The sequence below is a fragment of the Mustela erminea genome, chromosome 2 (assembly GCF_009829155.1).
Source record: "Mustela erminea isolate mMusErm1 chromosome 2, mMusErm1.Pri, whole genome shotgun sequence".
Taxonomy (NCBI): domain Eukaryota; kingdom Metazoa; phylum Chordata; class Mammalia; order Carnivora; family Mustelidae; genus Mustela; species Mustela erminea.
The window spans coordinates 31,357,374-31,373,177 of NC_045615.1; the positions used below are offsets into that span (position 1 = coordinate 31,357,374).

Consider the following 15,804-nt stretch of genomic DNA (forward strand, 5'->3'; position numbering starts at 1 on the left):
AGGACCCTGGGATCACGACCACAGCCGAAGGCAGAGGCTTTAACCCACTGAGCCATCCAGGTGCCCCCATAAAATCTTTATTTAAAGAAAAGAAAAGAAAAGTAACCCATATATGGACCAGACCAAGTTATTGAAGAAGGGGGCTCTATTTGCTCCCCACGTGGTTGCAGGATTTACTCCAGGGGCCTGCATCCTAGGATACAGAGCTTGGGAGAGGGCAGAGATCATTCCACGGAGCAGATGAGGGGTCTGGAGGCATGGAGTGGTCACTGCCTAGCAGAGTCCTGTTGGTGGCAGAGCCCAGGTCCTGGGGCCAGGTTTGCCTTCTCATGAGTGACTTCATGGATTATCTCTTTCAGTGGGAAAACTGTGGCCAAAAGAATATACTTCAGATGAGAACTTAGCTGAAATTTGTGTTAAGTGAAGAGTAGAGAGTACAGGGTGGAGAGGGAGAGAGAGAAAAAGTAGTGAAAGAGAGAGCGAAGGCAGAGGAAGAAGAGGAGTAGCGGAAGGGGAAGAGGAAAGAATAAGAAGACAGAAGAAGAGGGGGTGCCTGGTGGCTCAGTCTGTTAAGCCTTGGACTCTTGATTTCAGTTCGGGTCTTGAGCTCAGGGTTATGAGTTCAAGCTCCGCATTGGGCTCCATTGTGGACATGGAGTCTACGTTAAAAGAGAGAGAGAGAGAGAGAGAAAAGAGAAGAAAAAGCAGAAGGAAGGCAGCTGAAAATCCAGTGCTATCTCTATTCAAAGGCCTTAGAAACTTTATAAACTTCATCTACCTTAGTGTGAAAAGTGTGTGAAATTTGCCTTCCTTATGGACGATTAATCCTAAATCAAATTGAGGAATCTCTATATCTTATGCAAGACACACAGTAGCATAAAAAAAACAAAAAGCATAATATTTATAAACATTTCAGTGATCACAAAGTGTTTCCTCTGCATTTTTCAACTTGATTCTCACAATGACCTCATTTTATTATCCACATTTTACAGATAAGCCACCTGAATTCATGGAGGATAAATTCAAAAGCAGAGAGACACCAGATCAAAGAGAAATATTGTTAATGCAAAGACACATTTTAGAGTTACCCCTTCATTTAATTTTTTGGACCTGGGCTGATTTTCCTTTAGGAAAATGTACTGTAAGTCTAAAGCCTCAGCATGTTACTAGGAGAATGAATTGAATGTCTATGTTTTCTTCCGGTCTATGAAAAGATTATTACATCTGTGCTTTTAACAACTATGAAATGTGGTGCTCATCAGACTTAAATTAAAATGATATACTCTACGTATGTAAAGAAAAGATACCCTTGGATGCCTGGGTGGCTCAGTCGGTTACGTGTCTGCCCCGCATTGGGCTCCCTGCACAGCAGGGATCCTGCTTCTCCCTTTCTCTCTCCTCCCTCCTCATGCTCTCTCTCTCCATCAAATAAATAAGTTAAATCTTTAAAAAAATACCAAAAATGGAATAAAAAATATAATACAATAGCTTACCTATAAAATGTTATACTAGGCCCTAGTAGCTAAAGGAAGGATTGACTCTTTAGCCCCTAATTTTTCCAGTAATAAAATACATAGAAAAAAAATCAAAAGTGCATTTTCTTTTATATGCCCATGTTTGAGAATGAAATCACCAGAATGAAAATCAAGTGCAATACTCTTATGAGACAAAGGTCACAAAGGGTGATTGGTTTTCCCTTTAGCTGTTAAGATGTTAACCATCTTATACATTTTTATAGCTTACAAATTAATAAATCTTGTAAATAAATAAGGTCTTTAATTCTGGATCAAGTTAAATTGCTCAGGAATCTACAGTGATAACTGTAAACATTACACAGATGCGCACAGTAGCACACAAATCTTTCATTATAATCAATAATCATATCTACTCGGATTTTTAATACTCTTGTCAAAGTATGGTCCCCACTTCCCTTCCCAACACACACACACACACACACACACACACACACACACACACACACCGTGTTTCTTCTGGTATTTCATCTCAGAAATGGCCTCATTTTCAAGGTGCCTGGGTGGCACAGTGGGTTAGGTATCCGACTCTTGGTTTTGGCTCAGGTTGTGATCTCAGGGTTGTGAGATCCAGCCCCACATCAGGCTCCACGTTGAGCATGGAGTCTGCTTGGGAGTCTCTCCCTCTGCCCCACTCACACTCTCTCAAATCAATAAATAAATCTTTATTTTAAAAAAAAGAAATGACTCCATTTTCTGTTTGTCCAATAAGATTCCAGTTAACAGCTTCGAGCTTTCTGTTTCCGCATGCTCCACATCAGCAATTTCCATCAATTCTATCATATACGTATAAATAAATATATGTATAGATATACTTATAGATGGATAGATAGATAGACATGGCCATAAACACTGCCACTACCCTAATTTCAGCCACTAACTTTTCTCACATCAACCATTGTGATTGCCTCCTAACTGATTTCCCTGCTTCTTTATCTGCCCACCCTGAATTTACTGTTCACACTGCAGTCCATTTTCAAAATGTAAATCAGATTGTATCACTCTCCTGCTTTGTATCAGATTGTATCACTCTCCAAGTACATTGAAGCTTTCCAATGTACTTGGAATAAATTCCCATCTTCTTACTGTGACTTTCATTGTCCACGAATCTGTCTGCTGCCTACCTCGCCCATCTCCTCGAAAGCCACTCTCTTGGGATCTCTGTGTGCAGTGCGGACTCCCAGGTACCATCTGTCATATCTTCTTGTCCATTTCCTTCAACACACGCATCACAAAAATCCTGTTTCTTTACTTATGTTGCTTTTTTTCCACTACAGAAGATGAGCACATGAGGGTAGTTTCCTAATCTATGAAAGAGATTTAATAAATAGTTGTTGAAAACAATGAGATATATGTCCCCAAGAACTTTATGCTTTTTAAACTTTAAAGATTTTAAGGAAATAACCTCTACTTCTAAAAGAAGACTGTTAAGTCCATTAGGAATGTTTATTTTTTTGCGGGGAAGGAGAGAGTGAGCATGAGCAGGGGGAGGGGCAGAGGAAGAGGGAAAGCAGAATCCCCACTGAGCAGGGAGTCTGGCAGAGCTCCATCCTAGGACCGAGTATCAACCTGAGCCGAAGGCAGGTGCTTAACCCCCTGAGCTGCCCAGGCGCCCTAATATCTACATCTCTGAACTAAGCACTGTAATAATTATTGGCTTTGACCTTGCTCCTTGTACAACATTTTACAAATGAGAAGACTAAAGTTTAGAAAAGTTAAATAATTAGTACAAGTTTATATAAATAGGAAGTGATGAAATAAGGCTGATGGGGAAAGACACTATCATTTCCATGGTATGGGCTTTCAATTCCTTCCTTCCTTCCTTCTTTCCTTCCTTCAACAAACTTCTATTTAGAACCCACTATATGCCAGGTACTTGGTAGTTACTTGGTGGGATGTGGTCGGTGAAGGAAGTAAATGGATTAACATATAGTCCCTCCCAGAGAAGAGCTCAGAGCCCATTCTCCAGTGTAGAGATATGAGTGATATGTATCACTTGTGCAGTGATAAAAAGTGTTCTTTGGCTAAAACCAATCACCCATGCATAGGAGAGTTTATTTCAATTAGGATGTCGCAGAATTGAAATCTGGCGAAAACACATCCTGTTAAGAAGTGACTTGTTGAGTATTTTTAACACTTTGAAAACAATATACAATAAAAATTCCAATAACTAATTAATTCACAGATTCAGAGCACACCACACCCCAGCTGCTTAGGAACCCACTTGTGGCAGGAAGTGTTACCAAACACATTGAGTCATTAAGCCTTCCTAGTTGGGTAAAACAATTAGGTTCAGCTGCCACATTTGCTCAAAATTGCTTCATGAAGGCGTCTTTCAAGTTTCAATGTGTTATTTATTCTGTCTTGTTCCTTGCCTCAGCAAATGCATATGTTGACTCCTTGACTTTGTTTAAATGTTATTTAACACTTGCAGAAACCCCAACAGCCCAACCACTGTCCCTTCTTTTTTTTTTTTTTTTTTTTTAAAGATTTTATTTATTTATTTGACAGAGAGAGATCACAAGTAGATGGAGAGGCAGGCAGAGAGAGAGAGAGGGAAGCAGGCTCTCCGCTGAGCAGAGAGCCCGATGCGGGACTCGATCCCAGGACTCTGAGATCATGACCTGAGCCGAAGGCAGCGGCTTAACCCACTGAGCCACCCAGGCGCCCGACCACTGTCCCTTCTTTAACTAGCTTTACCTCTTCCCGGGGAGTAGTTTCTTATCTCCTTGTCCTGTGCAGGCTGGTGTTCTATCCGCCACTTCAGTGACCTGCCCCTGGATGTGTGTGACTAACCCACGCTTGGCTGGACAGCCAACCGGGGCTAGAACAATGGCACCACAAAGAGAAGGGACACCAGAGTCACTTGAACTGATGGGATTATGGAGGAGAGGAAATAGAAGGCAAGCAAGAATGAGTCACATACAGCGGCTCTGACAGAAAAGAAGCCACAAGCCCCCTTGGCAGTTCTTCTACCTTGGCTTGTCTCTTGCTCACGCCTCAGAGCAGGGCAAGCTCCCTTGTCTAAAGTGCTTCAGAAACAAACTCCAGAGCATGACACGAGCTAGCATCATTCTCCATCTGCTCTCACCACCGCACCCATTGTTTCCGCCCTTCTCTCAGTATGTGGCATATCCCACACTCTCTGACCCTCAGACCACAGTGCATGTGGTTCGCTTTACTTGCGTTATTCTTCCCTTTCGGTCCCCACTCCCTTTCCAGGTAACCTTTGTTTTACCAGTCAGGCCTCAGATTACACATCTTATGGAGGAACCTTCCCGGAGAGCCTCCACCAGGCAAGGAAGGTCCCATGGTCTTATGATCCCAAGGTTCCTCGTGCCTCTCTCCCTTCTCAGAACGTTTTAATAATTATTTCTTCAATTGACCATAATCTCCTTTATACTATAAATTTTGTGAAGGCAGTAATCATGTCTCTTACACCTTCTAGTGTCTTCTGGTGTCTTCTGGTGTCTTCTAGGGCCTAGCAGAGTTTGCTACAAAACTGAAACTAAACAAATATCTATTGACTGGATAAATACATAAATTCTTTTTTTTTTTTTTAAAGATTTTATTTATTTATTTGTCAGAGAGAGAGAGTGAGAGCGAGCACAGGCAGACAGAGTGGAAGGCAGAGGCAGAGGGAGAAGCAGGCTCCCTGCGGAGCAAGGAGCCCGATGTGGGACTCGATCCCAGGACGCTGGGATCATGACCTGAGCCGAAGGCAGCTGCTTAACCAACTGAGCCACCCAGGCGTCCCAAATACATAAATTCTTAAAGAGATCAAGCTATGCTTCTCCGTTGACATCTGATATGCCACCATTTAAGGTGAGCTCCATCATTCAAAAATAACTTGCTCCAAGTCTACATCCATTACGCTGCAACCGCTTCTATAACTGCAGGAAACAACTCGTGTTTATGGATGTACATGGATCTGAGGGAAGTATATTCCTGAGCTTGAGGAAGACCCATCACCACTGCCTACTTCCTCCAGTTCACATGGAACCTGGAATAGAGCTCTGCTGACTCTGAAGCGGAGTAGCTGAACTAGTCAGGACTTGCTTCGTTGCAACTAAATAAACCGAACAGGAAGGAAGGTACGAGGGAAGGGCAGAAGGAGGTGGGGAGGGAAGAAGGAAGAAAAACTAATTCACAAAATAGAGTTGGCTTCTTTCCCAACTTCTTCCGAAGACTCCGCCAGCACCAGGAAGCTCCATCAAGTCATCCATCCACCTGTGGGTCCCTTTCTTGCCACAGCCCTTTGTGTTAGCCTCATTCTATCCGGTGAGAAATCCGGTGAGAGATTTCTGCAGACACGGTCAGCACTCTCTGTCACTGCCCATGCATAACTTCCCAAAGAAAGAAGATGTATCAGCCTGCAGACTTGGGTCAGGTGCCTATTCTCAGGCCAATCACTGGCCATAAGAAAATGGGGCATTAGGGTAAGTTAAGTTACACCTACAATTTTTTTTTTTTAAATCTAAAAGCCTAGAACATGTAAAACCCCCAACAAGGTATCTATAATGACTAGAAACATAGGTAAAGATACTTCATGTCACCCAAAACATATTCAATCTGTAATAAAAATAAAGTAATACTATCTGTGTTTTCAGGCTTTATAGACTTCATGGACCAGAGTTGTGCCTTTAAATAATGTTCCATAATCTGAGTTAAGGTCAAGATCTTCTTGTGACTTTTTCCTAGCTCGATCCTTGTTTCTGGAAGACGTTCCCCAACCATCCCTCGGCCAGAATTGGATGGGAATCAATGCCAAGATCTCAGTCTGGGACTCTTTAGGCTGTACACAATTAAAGCTGCAGAACCGGCATGCTTCCATATGAAAAGGGAGTATTTTTTTTTAAGATTTTATTTATTCACTTTACAGACAGAGACCACAAGTAGGCAGAGAGGCAGGCAGAGCGAGAGAAGGGAAGCAGGCTCCCTGCTGAGCAGAGAGAGCCCGATGCGGGACTCGATCCCAGGACCCTGAGATCATGACTTGAGCCGAAGGCAGACGCTTAACCCACTGAGCCACCCAGGTGCCCTGAAAAGAGAGTATTTTTGAGAAGAAGTCTCAGAATAGTGACGGTTCAGAGTATTTTGCCGTCTTGTGACTTGTCCTCACTACACTGAATTAGTACATTAGAAAACCATTCTTTAACTCAGCTCTCACAGTCTAGTGTAAGAAATTCTTGCTACATAGTTGACAATTTGTTGTGTCAATAAATCATTGCTAAATAAACAGGATGAAAGAAGGAAAGAAAGAAAGAAAGAAAGAAAGAAAGAAAGAAAGAAAGAAAGAGGAGAGAAAGAGAGAAAGAGAATGAAATTCTTGCTAAGGGGCAAGATGCCTCGGGTCCTGATCCCAGGATCCTGGGATCAAGCCCAGAGTGGGGCTCCCTTCTCCGTGAGGGGTCTGCTTCTCCCTCTCCCTCTGCCCCTACCCTCTACTGCTTGTGCTTTCCCTCTCGCTCTCAAATAAACAAATAAAATCTTAAAAAAGAAAAAAGGAAAGAAAGAAATTCTTGCTAATTTGTAAGCTAAGGGGTTGCCATAGACTACTCTTAGATTACATGATAAAAAAAATAAACTGGAAAAAATGAACAAGATTCAGAAGATCATTCGCTTTGGTAAATGAAATTGTCTGGGGGAATAGCTGCCTAGACTCTCTAGTTCCAGAGTTATTTCACATTTTCAATCCAGCATAGCATTCCTCACAGCAGGAAAGTCACTTCATTTCTGAGATGTTGTAAGTGATGCTGCAAAATAGAACACGATTCACTAGGACCAAAATAAGAAAAACTGATAAAATGGCTGATAAATATAATTTTCATATAAAATTTTCAATCGAGTTTAAAACAAAATTTTAAAGTTTTTGTTCTTGATAAATCTGCTAAGTTAGACTGAATCAATAACTATTTGAAGTTTAAGTGTGCATTTCGTATTTCTATTGGTTCAGTTTAATTTACTGAATATAGCTACCCTCTACATTTTATAGAAAGATATTTGTAAAAACTGTGTATATCCACTGGTATAAATAGAGGAAAATAATAGCTTCCAATGATAAGGATAAGTATTGGTTCCAAATTGTCCATTTCCCTGACAGTTTATTTGAAAAATATTAGTCAATTAATTCAGAAAATCAAACCTCAGTTGTCTTCTTCAATTTTCAGCTTTTTGTTGCTGTTGTTTCTATTTTGTGTCGGGCAATTTCCTGGGGTTTTTTGGGGCATGACCTGAGCTAAATATGTTTAATCCTTGAAACCTCGTAAAGTAAGCGTTAATACCCCCGTTTTACAGAGAAAGAAAGATACACTCCAGCAATGTGTTAAAGATCCCAGGGAAACAGCCAGAGTCTGACTCCAGACTGAGGTCCGCACAGCTCCCCTGCCCTTTCCTCAGGCCTCCGGCCCTCAAGCAAAATAGTGTTGCTGCCTATGGTGAGGGAGCTACTGCCGAATGGTGAACTGGCTCCCTCATGGTCTCATCTCAACTCAAAGCTTTTTCTCGCGGCTCTCTATTCCAGAAAATACGTGTGTGTGTGTGTGTGTGTGTATCTCCTCTTTATCCATTCATCTATTGGTAGATACTTAGGTTGTTTATCTTAGCTATTGTAAATAATGCTGCTATGAACATAAGTTTGCATGTGTCATTTTGAATTAGCCTTTTCATTTTCTTCAGATACATACCTGGAAGTAAAATTGCTGGATTGTATGGTAGTTTTGTTTTTAACTTATTGAGGAATTTTTATACGTTTCCATAGTGGCTACACCAGAACATGAGAGTTCCCTTTTCCCCACATCCTCCAATCCTTGATATTTCTTTTCTTTTCTTTTCTCTTCTTTTCTTTTCTTTTCCTTTCTTTTCTTTTTTGATTTGAAATACAACTTTATTCTGATTCTAAACGAAAAGGAATGGGAATGACAGTGACAAACAAGATTTCACCACTGGATATTGTTACGGGACTATAGCAGTCTCATATCTGAAACTCAGGAAGGAAACAACTGTGTTCCAAAACAGCTAAATATGCAGGTCCAAAAAATGAAGGTACTTTTTAGACTGCCACATTCACTCCGAAGCCCATTCATCTCCTTCAGCATCCCAGAGATTAAGCACATGTTCTGCTGAGCTATATAACAAAGTGGCAAACGCGCTGCACCACTGACATCACAGGGCAGTTGCCTATAAAACTAGACTTCTGATGCTGGGCTCCAGCTGCATGTTCTCACAGGTCATCATGCTCATCCGGGAGAGCAGTTGTCTGAGCAACCTCTATCTAGATCGTGCGCATACTGTGCTGCCAAAGCTGGGTCCATGACACCCTCTGGCGGGGCGAGAGCAGACATGGCGACAAACTCCAAGTTAGGTTCTCCAATTAGTTTTCTAGCAAGCCATAGGAAGGGCTTTTCAAAGTTGCAGTTACTTTTGGCAGAAATGTCATAGTACTGAAGATTCTTCTTTCGGTGGAAGACAATAGATTTTGCCTTAACTTTCCTGTCCTTAATGTCTACTTTGTTGCCACACAGCACAATGGGGATATTCTCACACACTTGTACCAGATCTCTATGCCAGTTAGGCACATTTTTGTAAGTAACTCTTGACATGGCATCGAACACTATAGTGGCACACTGGGCTTGGATGTAGTAGCCTTCCCGCAGGCCACCGAACTTCTTCTGGCCGGCCGTGTCCCACACGTTGATGGGTGGGTCCCCTGTTGGAACACAAGCAGGTGGACTTCCACACCCAAGGTGGCTACATACTTCTTTTCAAACTCCCCCGTCAGGTGACACTCCACAAACATCGTCTTCCCAGTGCCGCCGCCAACCAGCACCAGTTTGAACTGGACTTGGGTCTCTCCCTGGGCAGCCATGGTGCTAGTGCTTCCAGAAACGTCTCCAGCCCATCTGACTCTTTTCTTTTCTTTTCCTTTTTTTTTTTTTTAAGATTTATTTATTTATTTATTTATTATTTAGAGCATGAGCAGGGGGAAGGGCAGAGGGAGAGGAAGAGAAATCTTCAAAGAGACTCCCCACTCGAGTAGGGAGCTCGATCCTATGACCCTGAGATCATAACCTGAGCTGAAGTCAAGAGTTGGATGCTTAACCAATGGAGCCACCCAAATGCCCCTCTTTTTGCAACACCACCATTCTGACATATGTGAGGTGATATCTCCTTGTGGTTTTGATTTGCATTTCCTTGATGGTGATCCTGAGCATCTTTCCATGTACCTGGTGGCCATCTGTATGTCTTCTTTGGAAAGATATCTATTCAGGTCCTCTGGCCATTTTTTAATTGGACTATTTGGTTTTTTGAGTGTTGAGTTGTAGGAGTTCTCTACAGAATTTGAATGTTAACCCCTCATTGTATCTATCATTTGAGAACATCTGCTCTCATTCATTAGATTGCCTTTTCATTTTATTGATGGTTTCCTTTGCCGTGCAAAACCTTTTTAGTTTGCTGTAGTCCAAGTTGTTTATTTTTGCTTTTGTTTCCCTTGCCTGGGGAGGCATATGCAGAAAAGAGTTCCTTCACAGTTGAATTCTACCAAATATTTAAAGAATAGTTAAAACCTATCTTTTTCAAGTTCTTTCAAAAAAAAATTAAAGAGAAGGAAAAGCTTACAAACCCATTTTACATGGCCAGCATTACCCTGATACCAAAACCAAACAAGGATGCAACAAAAAAAGAAAATTACAGGCCAATACACCTGATGAATATACATGAGAAAATCTTTAACAGAATATTAGTGAACTTAATCCAACCATAATTGAAAGGATTATATACCACGATCAGATGGGATTCCAGGGATGCAGGGATGGTTCAACATCTGCAAATCAATCAACATAATATCACATTAACAAAATGAAAGATGAAAAACATAATTATCACAATATATGCAGATAAAGCATTTGACAAAGTCAATGTCCATTCATGATGAAAACTCACAACAAAGTGGACTATAGAGGGAATATACCTCAACATAATAAAGGTCATATATTAAAATCCTATAGCTAATATTATATTCAACTATGAAAGAACTGCACCGTGAAAATGATAAGACACTGATGAAAGAAATTGAAAAAGATGCAAATAAATGGGAAGATATTCTGTGCTCATGATTAGAAGAATTAATATTGTTAAAATGTTCATATCACCTGGGTCAATCTACAGATTCAATGCAATACCTATCAAAATTTCAAAAGTATCCTTCGTAGAACTAGAACAAATTCTAAAATGTATATGGAACTATAAAAGATCCCGAATAGCCAAAGCAATCTTGAGAAAGAAGAACAAAGCTAGAGGCATCAATCTCCCTGATTTCAAACTATATTACAAAGCTATCATAATCAAAACAGTGTGGTATTGATCTAAAAACACACACATAGAGCAATGGAACCAAATTGAGAGCCCAGAAATAAGCCCACACATATATGGACAATTCATATATGACAGAGGAGTGAAGAACATACAACAGAGAAAAGACAGGATTTTTAATAATGGCAATTGGAAAACTGCACACAGTCAAAAAAAAAAATGAAACTACATCACTATTTTATACCATACCTAAAAATTAAAGACTTAAGAAATCAAAATAAAAAATAGATTAATTAAAAATACATATATATGAACAAAAGCATGTAAAAACTATTGATCATGTATATTTCAGAGGAAATAATGAATTCTAAATTTCATATTCTGTATTTTGTATTTCTACAATGAAACTAACTGTAGTTTGGGTTATTTTTATAACCAGTAAGAGTATAAAAATTGCCACTTCCGGCGGCGACGGGAGAAGAATTAGGCACAAACAAGTCAACTGCAAGAGATTGGGAGCAGGGGACAACAGTCGAAAAGGACTGCAGCCATGAGCAACTCCACAGTCTCACCTTTATTAGATAGAAACAACAGTCAACAGAAGGACCCATGAAGGTCAACGTTAGTCACGTCTTGCGGACAGGCAAGCAGCAGGATAAAGTTTATAGTTAATCAAGCACATTCAAAGGTCTCATCTAACTAACAACGGGCACTTCTGGGAAGAGAAAGGAGCGATAACGGAAAAGGGAAGCAGGCTTCGTTCCACCCCGAGCTGACCGGGCGTTCCCGGGTGCTCCGCTTCCCTGAAGCAAGCGGCGTTCGCCCTGGGCGGGCTGGGCGTTCCCAGCTGCCCGGCTTCACGATTGTACAGGGTCCTTTTCCCAAAGACCTATTGTCAGTGTATGTATTTCTTAAGCCCATATCTAAATGTGCTTGGCAACTAGTAAAATCCTCCAGGGGTTACAGTTTAAGTAACAAATTGTTCTGAGGGGCAGCAGCAAAAATTATTTTGAAAAAATTACGTTGAAAGAATTTCAAAATGAATTAATCCTTTACAGTAGAGAGGTGGAGGAAGGTGGTGGGAGTGATTTTCTTCTCAAAAATGTTCAATAAAAGCTCCTAGTCTTACCGAAAAAAAAATCACTAATCAGTGAATTGCAAATCAAAATGACAGTGAGGCATCTTCTAACACCTGATAGAATGACTATTGTCAAAAAGATAAGAAATAGCAAGTGTTCGAAAGGATGTGGATAAAAGGAAAACTTCAGGCACCACAAATTAGTGCAGCCATGATGGCAAACATCATGCAGATCCTTCAAAAATTTAAGACTAGAACTACCATATGACCCAGCTATTCCAGTTTTGGGTATTTATCTGAAGAATATGAAAGCATTAATTCAGAAAGACATATGTGTTCCTACATTCATTGCAGCATTATTTACAGTAGCTAAGACATAGAAAAACCTAAGTGTCCATCAGTAGATGAATGGATAAAGAAGATATAATTATACAATGGAATATAACTCAGCCACAAAAAAAGAGCTATCTTGCCATTTGCAATAATATGGATGGGTATTATACTAAGTGAAACAGATCAGACAGAGAATAAGTCCTGTATGATTTCACTTACATATGGAATCTGAAAAGGAAAACAAATGAACAAACCAAATAAAACAAAAACAAACTTACAGATACAAAGAACAGACTAGTGTTCACCAAGAGGGGAAGGGAATCAGGGAGTGGGTGAAGGGGGTGGAGGGGGTTAAGTCTATGGCGATGAGTGGTAACTAGACTTGGGTGGGGATAACGATGTAGTGTTGAAAGACCCGCGGATCCCCTTACCCAAGAATCCAGCACTGCCACTGGATGCAAACAGCAAGAGGTTTATTGGGACGCTTCTGTGATACATAACAGTGTATTCAACAGATGTTGAACCATAAAACTGTACACCTGAAACTTACATAATAAAAACACAACGACAACAAAACTAACTTTACATTTCTGACATAAATGCCATCCGATAATGTATAAATAATCCTTTATATCATACTGGCTTTGGTTTACTAGTATTTTCTTTTTTTTTTTTTTAACTAAATTTCCCTGTGAAATATCTTTTTTTTTTTTTTTAAGATTTTATTTATTTGACAGAGATCACAAGTAGGCAGAGAGGCAGAGAGAGAGGAAAGGAAGCAGACTCCCCATCGAGCAGAGAGCCCTATGCTGGTCTCCATCCCAGGACCCTGGGATCATGACCTGAGCTGAAAGCAGAGGCTTTATTCCACTGAGCCACCCAGGTGCCCTGTTTGCTAGTATTTTCTTATGGATTTCCACATTTACACTCATAAGGGATATTGCTCTGTAGTTTTTCTTTGTTGTGATATTATTGTCTAATTTTGGTATCCAGGTAATTCTGGTCTCACAGAATGCATTTTCCTGCATTTTAAACACTGCTGTTCTCTATCAGGTTGCTGTCAAGTGTTTTCACTTTCTTGAAAAGTTTATGTATCTACAGGTATTCCTGATATGGGTCAGGATATTAATATTAATGATTAGCATTAATGATTGATAAAATATTCATCCACTTAATAAATATTTACAATGAAATCAGTTTTTTTTTTTGGTAAAGATTTTGTTTATTTATTTATTTGACAGACAGAGATCACAAGTAGGCAGAGAGGCAGGCAGAGAGGGAGGAGGAAGCAGACTCTCTGCTGAGCAGAGAGCCCGATGTGGGGCTCGATCCCAGGACTCTGGGATCATGACCCGAGCCGAAGGCAGAGGCTTTAACCCACTGAGCCACCCAGGCGCCCCTGAAATCAGTTTTTAGAAGACTTTTGTCAGCCTATTCTGGCTTCAGTCCATAATAGTTATATTTTAACTCTATTTAGCATTCCTAGGAACTGGGAAGTCTACTCTGGATAAGAAACCCACTAGGACAATCCCTGAGTGTAAGTCTGTTGGGAGATACAGAGCAGCACACTGCCCTTAGCATCCAGTGTGCTAAGTTCCATGACAGGAGAACAGTCAACAGTCAACAGAGAAGTACCTTCATCTGACCTGAAGAGAAGAGGTTAGACAGTGTTCACCACAAGTGGTGTCTAATCTGAGACCTGAGAAAGTAGGCTTATTGTTCTGGAGAAAATGAGTAGATATTGAGCAGAGAGGCTCAGCATCTCCAGATACTGAATAAGCTGCCAGATACTGAATAAGCTGTGGATGAGGTGGGCACGGGGCTGAGAACTGAGGGATTCTGTGAAAGGGCACCCTCTGACCTGGGGCTCCTAAATACCCTTCCACACCTGATTCCCAGAATGAATCTGGGCATCAGGGTATATTCTTCCTCAAACAGAGACTGGAACAGTCTCCTGCGGAGACACTGAACCCAACCTACCGAAAAAGACAAAGTCTGAAAGGACTCACTTGCTGCCTGATTATCTAAAATAATTTCACAGTCTTATTTGCAAATTCTTTCTCTCCTCAGGAACTTGAGGACACTTCAAAGTGCATTTAAAGCTGTTAGGCATTTGAACTAGCTCTTCCTCTCCCCAGGGATTCGGTTCTCTTAGCAGGGCAGTCTTGCTTCCTTTCCCTCCTACAGATTGTTCCCTTGACACAGTAGTGTCAGAGCCAAGGAGTTCAGATGGTCGCTCTCTGGCCGAACAGTGCCTCATCTACTCCTGAGCAGTGACCTGCTCTTCTTACTCTCTCCTTCTGTTCCTAGCAGACAAAATGATTTTATAGCAAAGGAAACCTCACTGAATCTTCATGAAGTACAAGAAGTTTTGCTCAATCTGCCAAAAGGCTAAACAAAATTTTAAATGTTCTTTATTAGGTGGACACCGTCTTTTGTCAAGTTCAACAGACATGCGTGCCCCCGGAACATCTAAAGCTGCCTAGACCATAGGAATATGCATCAATAAAGTCAGACTCTCAGCTGCCAAAGCATGAAAGTGCGACCAGACCTCAGCGGACCCAAGCAGCCCCGACGCACGGTTCCACCTCCCGCGTGTACTTCAAGAACCCCTCTTTGCCCTCCGCTCTCCCCACCATTTGCTGTTATTACTTAAGACTTTCTAAGTTGATCATTACAATGGCAGCACAATCGCCAAATCCTATCTTAAGATGCTGTTACAGGCTCTCCCCTTCTTTAAATTGTAGGCGTTTTTCAAACTATCCTATGGTGGTGGGGAGGGGCTCACGTCAGATGTACAAATGATGCAGTGGGAAACGCAAAGAGGAAATCCCAGAAATCCCAGCTCTGCAGGCAGCCCAGCCACTCAGGACCTGCCTGCCTTTGACCATATGAACGCCACTCACTGAGCCTTTGTTTCAGGCTGAAAGATTAGCATGAACAACGACACAAAGGGGAAGCAAATGGTGCAAACTGGGTATCTTTGGCTAAAAAGGGGTGGCGCTCCATAGTAAAATGTGCCAAGCGGCGAGAGAGAAGAATGCTGCCGAACCCGGCATGGGGAGAGCAGAGAGAGACTGGTCACCTGAAGCAGGAATAAGACCTAGGAATAGGAAGATGGGGGTGGTGGGGTGAGGCTTGAGCTGGGTCCTTAAGAATATGGTGTAGGGAATTTTTAACAGAATAGTCAATATTTGTTGCATATAGCAACACATACTTCCCATGGAGCATCTTACTGAATCCTCACAAAACTATTACTAGTAGCCTCATTTCATAGATGAGGGGACAGGCTCCGAGGAAAAGGAGGGGAAATGGCTCTCCAGGAAGTGCATCTGTTACCTGGCGTGAAGGAGTGAGAGATGCTGTCATGGCGTCTGTGGCTTTGTCTCTCTCCTGTTGCTGTCACTGCAGTGTTGGCTTCAATCCCCCACGAGCAAGCAGCTCAGGTGATTACTTACCCTGTGCTCTTCTTCTCCACCACCAGCCCTTTCCGTTCTGTACACAGTGAGCAAGCATCTGTCCCCTGAATTTTGTGATTTTCTTAGTAGG

The 15,804-nt window shown here is 41.4% G+C and overlaps 1 pseudogene; it reads right to left on the reverse strand.

Moving 5' to 3' along the window:
* Positions 1-8,403: 8,403 nt before the first annotated feature.
* LOC116583040 lies at positions 8,404-9,433 on the reverse strand (annotated as a pseudogene).
* Between the last annotated feature and the right edge of the window lie 6,371 nt (positions 9,434-15,804).